Consider the following 15847-nt stretch of genomic DNA (forward strand, 5'->3'; position numbering starts at 1 on the left):
GAAACCCCTTACCCTGAAACCCAACCCTAGTGCCCAATCCCTGAAACCTTAAAACCCTGAATCAATCTGTAGCAAATAGCATAGGCTGAGTCGAGGATCTCAGTACAGTAGCATTATTATTCGAGATTACAATGGCGGGTGTCCCACAAGCAGGAGGGTGCCTACTAATTCCATACACAGTTTACACACTTTTTTTTTTTCTGCCGAGGACCGGGACCCTCCCGTTTCCCCTTTAACTGTGCTATTCAAGGTTCATAATCTAGCTGGTGCTTCACAGAAAATACACAGCTGCTGGCCTGTTACAAGTCACATTTCTTTTGAGGTTTTTACTCTTTGAGGTGGTAATGTTTCTTACGCCGTGATTTCCACCTAATTGCTGTAAGGATTCTGGTTGTCTGCGTTTTACAAGGTTGTCTGTTATAATAAATAAAAGTCCCAAATAGGATTACAATCAAAGTTTACAATTCACTGAATGAATAGAGGTAAGCAAACAGTGCTGGGTACGCCGGGAGTCTCTGCTCCACCAAGACGCGCACCAGTTATACACCAGTTACCTCCCTTAAGGGATATAGAGAAGCCCTCTCAGATACGTCCGTCCTACTTCTCCTGCATGCGGCCGGAGGTCGGTCTAATTCTGGTGCTGTTGGTGGTGGAAGCTGGGGCAACGGTGGTACTGGTGGCGATACCACAGCCACCGGAGGGGGAGCCGCCGGGGGTGGATTGTTAGGATATGGAGGTGGTAGCTTATCCAACGGCTCACGTTTATCTTCTTTTTCTTTTTCATGTTCTTCTTGTTCTTCAAATTTCTTACCTGCTTTTAGTGTAAATATTGAGGCTGGAAAAGGACGTGAAGTCCTCCTGATCCATAATCCTGCATAATCACTTTCTTCCTGGCTAAAAGGTTCCTTTGAATTAACATGGATATTTAAGGCCTGGCAAATCCAGTCTTCGAAGGATCCAAAAACAGGCCAAAAGACATGTAGTCTTAAAGGCTCCTTTGGCCATTCTGTCACACAATACTGGACCATTTTTAATTTACTTTTTCCTTTTCTGGGGTCCCTATCATTCCAATTTCTAATCGTTATTCCTAATGGACTTTCTGGTGGTATGACTGGTAATTTGCTCCCTTTCTTCTGGTCTCTGGTCTTCGATTTTGTCTGACCCATCCGGGAATTTTACTGTGGCAATTCCCACAGCCCTTGGTTACCTTAGTAAGAGTGTCTTGCAGGGGGTCGAGGACCTATCACACACCCACAAATCCTATAGGAATCCCTTCGGTCCTTCACCGGCCAAGTCCCTCGCGGGAGATTGGAACCGCGGTTAGAAGACCTCCACAATCGCTTCGGAACTAAGTTCCATCTCAGTCACACTCTTACACACACAGGCAACCGAACCCCACCCAACCGAACGGTATACGCTTTAAATGCTTACGACTCCGTCATCTTTGTTCGGATCTTCACACACACAATTACGGGCAAAATATAGTGCTGCAGCTGGCAAGGGAGCTGAAAAAAAGAATCAGAAACTTTGCTTACCTTTATTCAGGTTCAAGATGCCATTAGTTCCGACCTGACTCAAAGAGCAGCCACCAAATGGTGGGGGTGCCTCTCCTAGATCAAACCAGAAATCAGGAACCAAAGCCCTCCCGGACGAGCGCCCACTTGTAATAAATGTCTGGGTCCCAAATAGGCTTACAATTAATGTTTATAATTTATTAAAGGAATAGAGGTAAGCAAGCAGCGCTGGGTGCGCCAGGAGTCTCTGCTCCACCAAGACGCACACAAGTTACATCAGGCGGCTGGTTTTTATGCTGCTAGGCTAATACATATTCATTACTACTTCTACAAAAGGCAGGGTTATTCTAATTAGTTCCCAGAATCCAAACCCTCCCACTGGTGCAGGCGTTATCAGTCTCCGGTGGTCCCTCTGGGGGCCGCTCGTACTGAAGGCTCGTAGTCTTCCTCCCAGGCTTTTCTCTTGTCCATCTCCTTTGTCCATCTTGGCTGGATGGCAGACACTTGCATAGTGTCCCATGCAACAGTTGTAATAGTTAGCAGTTATTCTGAAACCCCTTTGTTCTCTTATCCCCTATTGACCCGAATTGCTGGACCATTCCTTTGCAAGATACAAGAACTATATATATTAACCACTCTGGTTTTCTCAGACTTTTCATCATATCATGCGGCCCTAGCATTGTTCCATATTGACACGAATCAGATGAACTCATTTCACACTGTTAAGCTGTCTTATCACTGCAAGCATATCTCAATATCTCAATACCACCTTCCTTCCCTCTACAGGATGTAACTGCGCAAAAGCAACATTTTTATTCCCACAACCTTGATCCCCTTACCCTGAAATCCTTATTCCCCTTAAACCTAACAACTCTAACCACAACCCTAACCCTTATTATCAACCCCCTAACGCTAATGACACTGACCTTAATCCAAACCCCAAACTGCCCCTAACCCCAGACAACCAACAATGAAACACACACACACACAAAGATGGAAACTACAAAAAAGGCAAAACCCTGGATACAGACCCCAAATCACAAATACGCAACCAAAATGCTACAGAAAAGCCCCAGATGCAGGCCCCAAATGCTACTGCTAGGCCTCAAAAGCTCAAGATGCATCCCAAAGCAAAAATGCAGGCCCCAAACGTTACAGAAAAGCCCCCAAACCCAGGCTGCACAAGTCTACAAGCAGGCCCCAAACTGCCAACAGAAGCAGGCACCAACCACACCCAGATGCAGACCCCAACTGCCCACAAGCAGCTCCTACCCCACCACCCCCTCCCAAGAACTGGACTCCACCCAGACACTGGCCCAAGACCCGGACCCGACCCCCGCCAACCCCCCTACCCTCCCCCTGACACAGGTGTACAAGCATCTCACAACCCGCCCCTTCAGAGACCGGTCCCACTCCCCCCCCCCCCCCCCAAGACATGGGATGCGGAGGTGTACAACCAACTCCCAACTCCCTCCCCCTCAAAGGGAGGCCCCAAAGACCCCCAAATGGAGGCTCCTAGAGTGAACAAACACCTCCCAACTTCCCCAGGCACAGGCCCACCCCCCCCCCCAAACACAGGCCACAAAGGTGTATAAACAGCCCAGACCCCCCTCCAAGACCATGGCCCCTATAGTGTACAAGCAGCTCCCAACCACCCACAGATGCAGGCCCCAACCCTTCTCAAAAGGGAGGCACCTAGAATGCATGAGCAACTCCCAACCAGCCTAAACATAGGTCCAAAAGTGCACAAGCAGCTCCCAACCCCCCTCAAATACAGACCCCAAAAGTGTACAAGTAGCTCCCCCCCAGAGACAGGACCCAAAGGTTCCCAACACCCCTGAGACACAGGCCCCAACCGCCCCCCCCAGACACAGGGACCCAAATTCTACAAGCAGCTCCCAACCCCTGCCAGGCAGGCCCCCTACCCTATACAAGCAGCTCCCAACCCTCCCCCCCCCCGAGGGAGGCCCCCAAGCCCCCCACAAACACAGGCCCCTACAGTGTACAGGCAGCTTCCAGCCACCCCCAGATGCTGGCCCCAAAGTTGTACAAACAGCTCCCAGCCACCCTGCAGAAACAGATTCCTACATTGTACAAGCAGTTCCCAGCCCGCTAGACACAGGCCCTGACCCCCCACAGATGCAGGCCCCAAAGGTGTACAAGCAGCTCCCACCCCTCCCCCAGACACAGGTCCCAAGCCCCCCCCCCAAACACAGGCCCCTACAACCAGCACCCAACCCCCTACCCCCGATGCCAGGCCCAAAGGTGTAGAAGCAGCTCTAAACCTCCTCCCTCAACCCAGGCTCCAACAGTGTACAAGCAGCTCCCAACCAACCCTCCCCTTCTCCCCCCCCCCCCCCGACACAGGCTCCAAAGGAATACAAAGAGCTCCCACCCCTCCCCCAGATGCAGGTCTCAACCCCCCCCCCCCCCAGAAGCAGGTCCCAAAGGTGTAGAGTCAGCTCCCAACCCCCTCAATGCTGGCCCCAAGGGTCTACAAGCAGCTCCCCCCTTGCCCCCAGATACCGGCCCCCAGACACAGACCCCAAAAGCCTAATCACAGGCCTTGAACTCTAGAGGCAGGCTCCAAAACCCAGGACAAAGCCCCAGTGGTTCGAGACAGGGCCCAAATCCCAGACACAGGCCCCAAACGCTAAACATATGCCAAAAAAAGTATTAGTGCCGGTGCCAAATGTTACAGACAGGCCCAAAAGCCCGAGATGCTCAAGGCTGAGACGTAACTTGGCTTTCTGAATTACTGGAAAGCAGCTTTCATTCTCAGATAATTGTGTGCAGGCTAGATAGGATGGGGCTTCAGGCACCTCTTCACCTGAGGAAACACACTGCCGTCAGGCACCGCTGTGCCAGACAAGCTTGTTCTGCTAGAACACCCTACTCAGATGCACTGTGGCATTCAAGTGAACTGCTTTCATGCAAATATAACGACTGATGTTACAACCCACCTTGCCTGTGGCACCTGATGAACAGAAGAGTAAGCCACCGCAGCACTTCAAAACCATCCCTGCACGTGCCGCTCCTTGTCGCTCTCTGGCCTTATCTCATATCCTTATCCACTTCTGTGGAGAGCCTGCCACGGCACCTGCAAAGCAAGACGGACACCTTTCATAGTCACCTTGTGCTACTTGGTCGTTCTGCTCCAACCCAGCTCATGACCAGCCCCTCTTCTTACACAGCTCTTCAGAGTGCAGTTTGCTCCTTTGAGCCTGTGCGAGACACCTGTGAAAGAAAAAGAAATGCATAGGCCGATGCAGCATCCAAAGACACAGCACAACTAGGTAAGTTACTCTCATCTGCTCCCTTACCTCTGCCGCTTACCAGCCCCCGAGGCAGATGCTTCAATCTACCCTCTTCAAACAGCTACAACACCTCTAAAAGACAAAGAGGGGATGCTTAGAGGAACAGTGAGACCTACAACACAACAACTGCTACATCTGTTCCTCACTCACCTTGCCAGAGGCAGCTCTGCGTGTGACGTCCCAGGTTGTACACTGCGTTACCTAACCCTTACCGTAACCCTTACTCTAACCCTTCTCACCCTTACCATTACCCAAATCCTTACCTTTACTTTTTCCTTACCCTTACTCTTTCCTTTAACCATAACCTTACCCTTACCCTAATCCTTACTCCAACCCTTCCTCTTTCCTTCCCCTTCCTCTTACACTTAACCTAACCCTTACCCTTCTGCTTCCCCTAAACCATATCCTAACACTTTCCCATACCCTTAAACTTACCCTAACCCTTACTATTACCCTTGCAATTACTCTTGCCCTAATCCTTGCTTGCACCCTTGCACTTATCCTAACCCTTACCCTTACCCTTACACAAACCCTTACTCTAACCCTTACCCTGACCCGTACCCTTACCCTTAACTTTAACCTAAAACTAAACGTTAAACCTTAATGTAAAGCTTACTCTTTCTGCTACACTTACCCTTAGCCTAAATCTAAACCTTACACTTACCCCTACTGTAAACCTCACCCTTATCATTACCAATACCCTTACTCTTACCCTTACCCTAACCCTTCTCCTTACACTTACTGTTACCTTTAACATTACCTTTACCCTAACACTTACAAATATCCTTATCCATACCCTTACCCTTACCCTAATCCTTACCCTTAACCTAACCCTTACCCTAAACCTTACCCCAGCCCTTACCCTGACCCTTACATTAACCCTAACCCTTACCCTAAAACTTACACTTACTCTTAACCTTAACCTTACCCTTAACCATTACCCTAACACTTACCCTTATGTATCCCTCACCCTAACCCTAAAATTAACCCTAACCATTACCCTAACACTTACCCTTACCCTTACCCTGACCCGTACCTTATTCTTACCCTTACCCTAACCCTTACCTTTACACTTACTGTTACCGTTAACCTTACCCTTACCCTAACACTTATCCTTAACCTAACCCTTACCCTAAACCTTACCCCAACCCTTACCCTGACCCTTGACATTAACCCTAACCCTTACCCTAAACCTTACACTTACTCTTAACCTAACCCTTACCCTAAACCTTACCCCAACCCTTACCCTGACCCTTGACATTAACCCTAACCCTTACCCTAAACCTTACACTTACTCTTAACCTTAACCTTACCCTTAACATTAACCTAATACTTGCGCATACGTTTTCCTGACTTTAACCCTAGAACTAACCCTAACCATTACACTAACACTTACCCTTACCCTAACCCTAACCGTAACTCTAACCCTTACTCTAACCCTTACCCTGACCCGTACCCTTACACTTACCCTTACCCTTACCCTAACCCTTACCCTTACCATAACCCATACCCTAACACGTACTTGTAGCTTTAACCTTACCGTTCCCCCTACCCTTACCTTTACTGTCTCCATAACCCTTACACTTACACTTAACATAAACCTTAACCTTAACCTAACTCTTATCATAAGCCATACAACAACTCTTACATGTACACTTACGCTTGCACTTACCCTAGCAATTACTCGTAAAATTACCCTTAACCTTACTATTAAGCTAACCCTAAGCCTTACCCTTATCCTAACACTTACCCTTATCCTAAACCTTACCCTTTCTACTACACTTACCCTTTGCCTAATTCTAAACCTTACCCTAACCCTCACCCTTTACCTAAATCTAACCATTACCCTAACCTTCACTCTTACCCTTACCATTATACTTACTTTTACCCTTAACCTAAACCTTACCCCAACCCTTACCCTGACCCTTACATTAACCCTAACCCTAACCCTAACCCTTACTCTAACCCTAACCCTTAACCTAAACCTTACACTTAATCTTAACTTTAACCTTACCCTTAAACTAATACATACCCTTACGTTTCCCTCACCATAACCCTAAAATTAACCGTAACCATTACCCTAACACTTAACCTTAACCTAACCCTAACCCTAAACCTTACCTGAACCCTTACCCTGACCCTTACATTAACCCTTACCCTAAAACTTACACTTAACCTTAACCTTACCCTTAACCTTAACCTAATACTTACCCTTACTTTTCCCTCACCCTAACCCTAAAATTAACCCTAACCATTACCGCAACACTTACCCTTACCCTAACCCTTACTCTAACCCTTACCCTTACCATAACCCATAATCTAACACATACTTCTACCCGTACCCTTACCCTTACCGTAACCCTTACCCTTACTGTTACCGTTACCGTTAACGTTATCCTTACCCTTACCCTTACCCTTACCCTATCCCTATCCCTATCCCTATCCCTATCCCTATCCCTATCCCTATCCCTATCCCTATCCCTATCCCTATCCCTATCCCTATCCCTATCCCTATCCCTATCCCTATCACTTACCCTTAACCTAACCCTAAAACTTACCCTTACCCTAACACTTACCCTTACCGTAAACCTTGACCTTTCTGCTACACTTACCCTTAGCCTAAATCTAAACCTTACACTTACCCTTAGCCTAACCCTCACCCTTACCATTACCCATACCCTTATTCTTACCCTTACCCTAATCCTTACCCTTAACCTAACCCTAACCCTAAACCTTACCCCAGCCCTTACCCTGACCCTTACATTAACCCTAACCCTTACCCTAAAACTTACCCTTACTCTTAACCTTAACCTTACCCTTAACCATTACCCTAACACTTACCCTTACTTTTCCCTCACCCTAACCCTAAAATTAACCCTAACCATTACCGCAACACTTACCCTTACCCTAACCCTTACTCTAACCCTTACCCTTACCATAACCCATAATCTAACACATACTTCTACCCGTACCCTTACCCTTACCGTAACCCTTACCCTTACTGTTACCGTTACCGTTAACGTTATCCTTACCCTTACCCTTACCCTTACCCTTACCCTATCCCTATCCCTATCCCTATCCCTATCCCTATCCCTATCCCTATCCCTATCCCTATCCCTATCCCTATCCCTATCCCTATCCCTATCCCTATCCCTATCCCTATCCCTATCCCTTACCCTTAACCTAACCCTAAAACTTACCCTTACCCTAACACTTACCCTTACCGTAAACCTTGACCTTTCTGCTACACTTACCCTTAGCCTAAATCTAAACCTTACACTTACCCTTAGCCTAACCCTCACCCTTACCATTACCCATACCCTTATTCTTACCCTTACCCTAATCCTTACCCTTAACCTAACCCTAACCCTAAACCTTACCCCAGCCCTTACCCTGACCCTTACATTAACCCTAACCCTTACCCTAAAACTTACCCTTACTCTTAACCTTAACCTTACCCTTAACCATTACCCTAACACTTACCCTTACTTTTCCCTCACCCTAACCCTAAAATTAACCCTAACCATTACCGCAACACTTACCCTTACCCTAACCCTTACTCTAACCCTTACCCTTACCATAACCCATACTTTAACACATACTTCTACCCGTACCCTTACCCTTACCGTAACCCTTACCCTTACTGTTACCGTTACCCTTACTGTTACCGTTACCCTTACCCTTACCCTATCCCTATCACTTACCCTTAACCTAACCCTAAACCTTACCCTTATCCTAACACTTACCCTTACCGTAAACCTTGACCTTTCGGCTACACTTACCCTTAGCCTAAATCTAAACCTTACACTTACCCTTACCCTAACCCTTCTCCTTACACTTACTGTTACCTTTAACATTACCTTTACCCTAACACTTACACTTATCCTTATCCATACCCTTACCCTTACCCTAATCCTTACCCTTAACCTAACCCTTACCATAAACCTTATCCCAGCCCTTACCCTGACCCTTACATTAACCCTAACCCTTACCCTAAAACTTACACTTACTCTTAACCTTAACCTTACCCTTAACCATTACCCTAACACTTACCCTTATGTATCCCTCACCCTAACCCTAAAATTAACCCTCAACATTACCCTAACACTTACCCTTACCCTAACCCTTACCCTTACCATAACCCATACCCTAACACGTACTAGTAGCCTTAACCTTACCGTTCCCCTTACCCTTACCTTTACTGTCTCCGTTACCCTTACACTTACACTTAACATAAACCTTAACCTTAACCTTACCCTTATCTTAAGCCATACAACAACACTTACATGTACACTTACACTTGCACTTACCCTTGCAATTACTCGTACAATTACCCTTAACCTTACTATTAAGCTAATCCTAAACCTAACCCTTATCCTAACACTTACCCTTATCCTAAACCTTACCCTTTCTGCTACACTTACCCTTTGCCTAATTCTAAACCTTACCCGAACCCTCACCCTTACCTAAACCTAACCATTACCCTCACCCTCACCCTTACCATTATACTTACTTTTACCCTTAACCTAAACCTTACCCCAACCCTTACCCTGACCCTTACATTAACCCTAACCCTTACCCTAAACCTTACACTTACTCTTAACGTTAACCTTAGCTGTAACCTAATACTTACCCTTATGTTTCCCTCACCCTAACCCTAAAATTAACCCTAACCATTACCCTAACACTTACCCTTACCCTAACCCTTACTCTAACCCTTACAATGACCACTTACACATACCCTTACCCTTACTCTTACCCTTACCCTACCCCTTACCATAGCTCATACCCTAACACATAGTTCTATTTTTAACCTTACTGTTACCCTTACCATTCCTCTAACTGTTACTCTTACACTTATCCTTAACCTAAAACTTACTCTTAATCTTACCCTTACCGTAAGCCATAGAACAACACTTACATGTTCACTTACGTTTCCACTTACCCTAGCAACTACTCGTACAATTAACCTTACCCTTACCCTTACCAAACCATTACCCTTACCCTTAACCTAACCCTAAACCTTACCCTTATCCTAACACTTACCCTTATCCTAAACCTTACCCTTTCTGCTACACTTACCCTTTGCCTAATTCTAAACCTTACCCTAAACCTCACCCTTACCCTTATCATTATGCTTACTTTAACCCTTACCCTAAAACTTACCCAACCCTTACCCTGACCCTTACATTAACCCTAACCCTTACCCTAAACCTAACACTTACTCTTAACCTTAACCTTACCCTTAACATTAATCTAGTACTTATGCATACGTTTTCCTGACTTTAACCCTAAAACTAACCCTAACCATTACCCTAACACTTAAGCTTACCCTAACCCTAACCCTAACCCTTACTCTAACCCTTACCCTGACCTGTACCCTTACACTTACCCTTACCCTTATACTTACCCTAATTCTTACCCATACCATAACCCATACCCTAACACATATTTGTACCCTTAACCTTACCGTTACTCTTAACCTTACCCTTACACTTACCCTTACTCTATCCGTTACCCTTACGCTTACCCTTAACATAAACCTTACTGTTGACCTTACCTTTACCATAAGCCATACAACAACACTTACCTGTACACTTACGCTTACACTTACCCTAGCAATTACTCGTACAATTACCCTTACCCTTACCCTTACCCTTAACCTAAGCCGAAACCTTAAACCTTACAGTAAACCTTACCCTTTCTGCTACACTTACCCTTAGCCTAAATCTAAACCTTACACTTACCCTTACTGTAACCCTCACCCTTACCATTTTCAATACCCTTACTCTTACCCGTACCCTAAGCCTTCTCCTTACACTTACTGTTACCTTTAACATTACCCTTACCCTAACACTTACACTTATCCTTATCCATACCCTTACCCTTACCCTAATCCTTACCCTTAACCTAACCCTAACCCTAAACCTTACCCCAGCCCTTACCCTGACCCTTACATTAACCCTAACCCTTACCCTAAAACTTACCCTTACTCTTAACTTTAACCTTACCCTTAACATTAACCTAATACTTAGGCATACGTTTTCCTGACTTTAACCCTAAAACTAACCCTAACCATTACCCTAACACTTACCCTTACCCTAACCGTAACTCTAACCCTTACTCTAACCCTTACCCTGACCCGTACCCTTACACTTACCCTTACCCTAACCCTTACCCTTACCATAACCCATACCCTAACACGTACTTGTAGCCTTAACCTTACCGTTCCCCTTACCCTTACCTTTACTGTCTCCGTTACCCTTACACTTACACTCAACATAAAACTTAACCTTAACCTTACCCTTATCTTAAGCCATACAACAACTCTTACATGTACACTTACGCTTGCACTTACCCTTGCAATTACTCGTACAATTACCCTTAACCTTACTATTAAGCTAACCCTAAACCTTACCCTTATCCTAACACTTACCCTTATCCTAAACCTTACCCTTTCTACTACACTTACCCTTTGCCTAATTCTAAACCTTACCCTAACCCTCACCCTTTACCTAAATCTAACCATTACCCTAACCTTCACTCTTACCCTTACCATTATACTTACTTTTACCCTTAACCTAAACCTTACCCCAACCCTTACCCTGACCCTTACATTAACCCTAACCCTAACCCTTACTCTAACCCTAACCCTTAACCTAAACCTTACACTTAATCTTAACTTTAACCTTACCCTTAAACTAATACATACCCTTACGTTTCCCTCACCATAACCCTAAAATTAACCGTAACCATTACCCTAACACTTAACCTTAACCTAACCCTAACCCTAAACCTTACCTGAACCCTTACCCTGACCCTTACATTAACCCTTACCCTAAAACTTACACTTAACCTTAACCGTACCCTTAACCTTAACCTAATACTTACCCTTACTTTTCCCTCACCCTAACCCTAAAATTAACCCTAACCATTACCGCAACACTTACCCTTACCCTAACCCTTACTCTAACCCTTACCCTTACCATAACCCATAATCTAACACATACTTCTACCCGTACCCTTACCCTTACCGTAACCCTTACCCTTACTGTTACCGTTACCGTTATCCTTACCCTTACCCTTACCCTATCCCTATCCCTATCCCGATCCCTATCCCTATCCCTATCCCTATCCCTATCCCTATCCCTATCCCTATCCCTATCCCTATCCCTATCCCTATCCCTATCCCTATCCCTATCCCTATCCCTTACCCTTAACCTAACCCTAAAACTTACCCTTACCCTAACACTTACCCTTACCGTAAACCTTGACCTTTCTGCTACACTTACCCTTAGCCTAAATCTAAACCTTACACTTACCCTTAGCCTAACCCTCACCCTTACCATTACCCATACCCTTATTCTTACCCTTACCCTAATCCTTACCCTTAACCTAACCCTAACCCTAAACCTTACCCCAGCCCTTACCCTGACCCTTACATTAACCCTAACCCTTACCCTAAAACTTACCCTTACTCTTAACCTTAACCTTACCCTTAACCATTACCCTAACACTTACCCTTACTTTTCCCTCACCCTAACCCTAAAATTAACCCTAACCATTACCGCAACACTTACCCTTACCCTAACCCTTACTCTAACCCTTACCCTTACCATAACCCATACTTTAACACATACTTCTACCCGTACCCTTACCCTTACCGTAACCCTTACCCTTACTGTTACCGTTACCCTTACTGTTACCGTTACCCTTACCCTTACCCTATCCCTATCACTTACCCTTAACCTAACCCTAAACCTTACCCTTATCCTAACACTTACCCTTACCGTAAACCTTGACCTTTCGGCTACACTTACCCTTAGCCTAAATCTAAACCTTACACTTACCCTTACCCTAACACTTCTCCTTACACTTACTGTTACCTTTAACATTACCTTTACCCTAACACTTACACTTATCCTTATCCATACCCTTACCCTTACCCTAATCCTTACCCTTAACCTAACCCTTACCATAAACCTTATCCCAGCCCTTACCCTGACCCTTACATTAACCCTAACCCTTACCCTAAAACTTACACTTACTCTTAACCTTAACCTTACCCTTAACCATTACCCTAACACTTACCCTTATGTATCCCTCACCCTAACCCTAAAATTAACCCTCAACATTACCCTAACACTTACCCTTACCCTAACCCTTACCCTTACCATAACCCATACCCTAACACGTACTAGTAGCCTTAACCTTACCGTTCCCCTTACCCTTACCTTTACTGTCTCCGTTACCCTTACACTTACACTTAACATAAACCTTAACCTTAACCTTACCCTTATCTTAAGCCATACAACAACACTTACATGTACACTTACACTTGCACTTACCCTTGCAATTACTCGTACAATTACCCTTAACCTTACTATTAAGCTAATCCTAAACCTAACCCTTATCCTAACACTTACCCTTATCCTAAACCTTACCCTTTCTGCTACACTTACCCTTTGCCTAATTCTAAACCTTACCCGAACCCTCACCCTTACCTAAACCTAACCATTACCCTCACCCTCACCCTTACCATTATACTTACTTTTACCCTTAACCTAAACCTTACCCCAACCCTTACCCTGACCCTTACATTAACCCTAACCCTTACCCTAAACCTTACACTTACTCTTAACGTTAACCTTAGCTGTAACCTAATACTTACCCTTATGTTTCCCTCACCCTAACCCTAAAATTAACCCTAACCATTACCCTAACACTTACCCTTACCCTAACCCTTACTCTAACCCTTACAATGACCACTTACACATACCCTTACCCTTACTCTTACCCTTACCCTACCCCTTACCATAGCTCATACCCTAACACATAGTTCTATTTTTAACCTTACTGTTACCCTTACCATTCCTCTAACTGTTACTCTTACACTTATCCTTAACCTAAAACTTACTCTTAATCTTACCCTTACCGTAAGCCATAGAACAACACTTACATGTTCACTTACGTTTCCACTTACCCTAGCAACTACTCGTACAATTAACCTTACCCTTACCCTTACCAAACCATTACCCTTACCCTTAACCTAACCCTAAACCTTACCCTTATCCTAACACTTACCCTTATCCTAAACCTTACCCTTTCTGCTACACTTACCCTTTGCCTAATTCTAAACCTTACCCTAAACCTCACCCTTACCCTTATCATTATGCTTACTTTAACCCTTACCCTAAAACTTACCCAACCCTTACCCTGACCCTTACATTAACCCTAACCCTTACCCTAAACCTAACACTTACTCTTAACCTTAACCTTACCCTTAACATTAATCTAGTACTTATGCATACGTTTTCCTGACTTTAACCCTAAAACTAACCCTAACCATTACCCTAACACTTAAGCTTACCCTAACCCTAACCCTAACCCTTACTCTAACCCTTACCCTGACCTGTACCCTTACACTTACCCTTACCCTTATACTTACCCTAATTCTTACCCATACCATAACCCATACCCTAACACATATTTGTACCCTTAACCTTACCGTTACTCTTAACCTTACCCTTACACTTACCCTTACTCTATCCGTTACCCTTACGCTTACCCTTAACATAAACCTTACTGTTGACCTTACCTTTACCATAAGCCATACAACAACACTTACCTGTACACTTACGCTTACACTTACCCTAGCAATTACTCGTACAATTACCCTTACCCTTACCCTTACCCTTAACCTAAGCCGAAACCTTAAACCTTACAGTAAACCTTACCCTTTCTGCTACACTTACCCTTAGCCTAAATCTAAACCTTACACTTACCCTTACTGCAACCCTCACCCTTACCATTTTCAATACCCTTACTCTTACCCTTACCCTAACACTTCTCCTTACACTTACTGTTACCTTTAACATTACCCTTACCCTAACACTTACACTTATCCTTATCCATACCCTTACCCTTACCCTAATCCTTACCCTTAACCTAACCCTAACCCTAAACCTTACCCCAGCCCTTACCCTGACCCTTACATTAACCCTAACCCTTACCCTAAAACTTACCCTTACTCTTAACTTTAACCTTACCCTTAACATTAACCTAATACTTAGGCATACGTTTTCCTGACTTTAACCCTAAAACTAACCCTAACCATTACCCTAACACTTACCCTTACCCTAACCGTAACTCTAACCCTTACTCTAACCCTTACCCTGACCCGTACCCTTACACTTACCCTTACCCTAACCCTTACCCTTACCATAACCCATACCCTAACACGTACTTGTAGCCTTAACCTTACCGTTCCCCTTACCCTTACCTTTACTGTCTCCGTTACCCTTACACTTACACTCAACATAAAACTTAACCTTAACCTTACCCTTACCATAAGCCATACAACAACTCTTACATGTACACTTACGCTTGCACTTACCCTAGCAATTACTCTTACAATTACCCTTAACCTTACTATTAAGCTAACCCTAAACCTTACCCTTATCCTAACACTTACCCTTATCCTAAACCTTACCCTTTCTACTACACTTACCCTTTGCCTAATTCTAAACCTTACCCTAACCCTCACCCTTTACCTAAATCTAACCATTACCCTAACCTTCACTCTTACCCTTACCATTATACTTACTTTTACCCTTAACCTAAACCTTACCCCAACCCTTACCCTGACCCTTACATTAACCCTAACCCTAACCCTTACTCTAACCCTAACCCTTAACCTAAACCTTACACTTAATCTTAACTTTAACCTTACCCTTAAACTAATACATACCCTTACGTTTCCCTCACCATAACCCTAAAATTAACCGTAACCATTACCCTAACACTTAACCTTAACCTAACCCTAACCCTAAACCTTACCTGAACCCTTACCCTGACCCTTACATTAACCCTTACCCTAAAACTTACACTTAACCTTAACCTTACCCTTAACCTTAACCTAATACTTACCCTTACTTTTCCCTCACCCTAACCCTAAAATTAACCCTAACCATTACCGCAACACTTACCCTTACCCTAACCCTTACTCTAACCCTT

The sequence above is a fragment of the Netta rufina genome (assembly GCF_964035555.1).
Source record: "Netta rufina genome assembly, chromosome: 14".
NCBI lineage: Eukaryota > Metazoa > Chordata > Aves > Anseriformes > Anatidae > Netta > Netta rufina.